General features: G+C 37.4%; 1 protein-coding gene across 1 annotated transcript in view; it reads right to left on the minus strand.

The window, feature by feature from the left end:
- Nucleotides 1–1,266: 1,266 nt before the first annotated feature.
- Nucleotides 1,267–2,873, minus strand: part of LOC143286533 (uncharacterized) — a 12,701-nt gene continuing 11,094 nt past the window's right edge. The window contains exon 7 of the mRNA XM_076594133.1: nt 1,267–2,873. This exon is cut by the window's right edge and continues 1,047 nt beyond it. The gene's annotated coding sequence lies outside the window, so the exon portion shown is untranslated.

Consider the following 2,873-nt stretch of genomic DNA (forward strand, 5'->3'; position numbering starts at 1 on the left):
TGACACAGTATAAGTTTTACCTAGTCTATACTGTCAGTGTACTTTCACCAAGTCAGCATCACTTCAATCACTAACTGCACTATTTAAATGTATTAGAAATGTCATTTGATGTCAGCGTTTGGTCTTCACACATTTGCATTATGTTGTTGCGTATCCCAAACCCGAGTGAATAGTCTTTCCATGTGATATGTATACATGTGCTTTATTATTCACTTGTGCCGACACATTGTACTTATGACATTTGTTTGTGTCATTTCAGGCACTGTCTTCTTCTCTTAGCATTGTCTTCTTCTCATTATTTCTTCTTCTTCTTAGTTCTTCTCCTAGTTGTCTTCTTCTCATTGTCTTCTCTTAGACTAGTTCTCTTCTTCTTCTTCTTAGTCTTCTTCTTTTAGAATATTGTAAATAAAACAATAGAAAAACCCATTTGTGACTGGCCTCTATATGTTCCTGGCCTGTGCGTGGGATCTTGTCTATCCTTCAATTAATCATATTTAGTTAAGTCTTTTGTGCCGTACCCTGTTAGAACCACTCGGGACACGGCTACATATATATATATATATATATATATAGAGAGAGAGAGAGAGAGGTGTGTGTGTGTGTGTGTGTGTGTGTGTAAAATACCATTCCTGTTCAGTAGGCGCAAATCATTAACCTACTGAGTGCTTGCCCATGTTTTATGGTGCCGTATTTGTTTGACATAGTTCACTCTCGTACTTTGTCAGGACATTATTGTAAAATAAAATATATCAAGATACATGTTTTTGTCGAAAAAATCAAACTTATTCACTTTGCTTTTCTTTTACAGGGACACGTCAAAATCTAATCCTTTGATGCCACAGCTGAATTTTCTTCCCAAACATGATTTATTATTCTTGGAAGTTCACACTTTTTGTTGTTGGGAAAAGCAGCCACTGAGCATTTATATTTGCGTAATCATTTTCGCAGCTAAAGCTCCATTTTCGGAAGTTTGAGGAAATGTATCACATGTGTACGACAAGCAAAAGCGTGGCTAATTATTCTAAAGCTAATTGAAAATATTTCTAATTCAGCTGAAAGTGGGAAAACAATTCTCTCCTTTGTGTACGCCCAATAACTGTAAATCTTCGCATATATATATATATATATATATATATATATATATATATATATATATATATATGAATTGCTGAGTAATTGAAATAAATTAAGTGGCACGTCTCATGTTGCCTCATGTCGAAAATAAAATTAATGTGCGCCCCATAACTAATAACTTAAGACATGCTATTTAGCTTGATATCTGCAATGTGGACTTGTTTAAGTAGAATGTTTGGAGGCTTAATTGCTTGGTTTCGTCTTGATAATTCTGTGCTTGAGTTGAATTGCCGTTTTTGTGAAACATCACCCATAACGTATTCGTATGATATATCGATTGATAAATACTTCTCTACGTCTTCAATGTTTGGTATTCTTATATTACCCTTTGAGTGAATAGTAACGTTTTGTCATTTCTCTACATAAAAAGAGTTCCTGTTGAACCTTCTGTTAAATAGGAACTTTCTCTTACAACCTATCTTTGGAAAACGATAGATAACGAATCATTCCGCAAATGGAAGACTGGTTCTGCAAGCTGATGCCCTGTTCATCGGGGGTAGGGGGGCGGGGAGAGGGTGGAGGGGTAGCCTACTCCATAGCCATCATATCTGTGCTGATATCATTTCTGAAAATACTTAACAGCGTTGTGCTGAATGTAATTCCCTGATGCACCCCATTTTGATAAATAAATATTATCTGCTGAAACAATCTTGTGGTTTTATGCAGACTGTGAGGTTTGTGTGCGAATATTGTGTGTGTGCGTGCGAACATGTGTGTGTGTGTGTGTGTGTGTGTGTGTGTGTGTGTGTGTATGCGCGCACGTGTATGTGTTTGTGTGTGTGTGTGTGTTTGTGTGTGCACGCGCGCGTGCGTGCATGTGTGTGTGTGCATATGTGTGTGGGTGCGCGCGTGTCCGTGTGCGTTTGTGTTAAAAATGCTGACCACAGTTTCAAGTATTCAACTTTGCTCTTCAGTGTTAAAAATAACAATAGATATTTCATTTTGAATTCCCAGCCGGAGCTCTCTCTCAGCTGAATACATGGCCAGTCAAATCTGATCAGAAGAAAATCAGTACAAGTTTGTTTTTGTTTTTTTTTTGTTTTTTTAAGTGCGTCTGATCGAAACTAACTTAAAGGTCAAGGGAGAAAACTGTGTATGATCAAAGCTAAAAATAGGTTTATCAACAGAACAACTCTTTGTTCAGATTCTAATTGTGTACGGGAATATTCGTTTTCGGTGGCAGATGCAGCAGTTTATTTGTTTGTTTGTTTGGGGGTTTGTTTGTTTGGGGGAGAACAGAGAGTGTGCTACAACTATTGATTGATTAACTGGTTGATTAAATGATTGACTGACTGATTAATTGGCTGTTGTAACACTACAAAAACAACACACACACAGGAATATAGTGTACACATCCAGCTTAGTTTTGCATGCATTCGTTTTGATGTGTTCGTGAGTGCATGCGCGCGGTCGTCTTATAAAATGTCATCGGCACACGCGATGTAATAAAAATAGTAATAACACAACTACTACTACTACTAGCAGTAATAATAATAATAATAATAACAATATTGTGTCAGTTTAATTGTTTTGGGTTCAGTCATCGTCACACCCGATGTAATAGAAATAGCAATGATGACACTACTACTACTGCTAATCATAATGAGGATAGTTTCAGTTTCAGTAGCTCAAGGAGGCGTCACTGCGTTCGGACAAATCCATATACGCTACACCACATCTGCCAAGCAGATGCCTGACCAGCAGCGTAACCCAACGCGCTTAGTCAGGCCTTGAGTAAT

The sequence above is a fragment of the Babylonia areolata genome, chromosome 10, assembly GCF_041734735.1.
Source record: "Babylonia areolata isolate BAREFJ2019XMU chromosome 10, ASM4173473v1, whole genome shotgun sequence".
Taxonomy (NCBI): domain Eukaryota; kingdom Metazoa; phylum Mollusca; class Gastropoda; order Neogastropoda; family Buccinidae; genus Babylonia; species Babylonia areolata.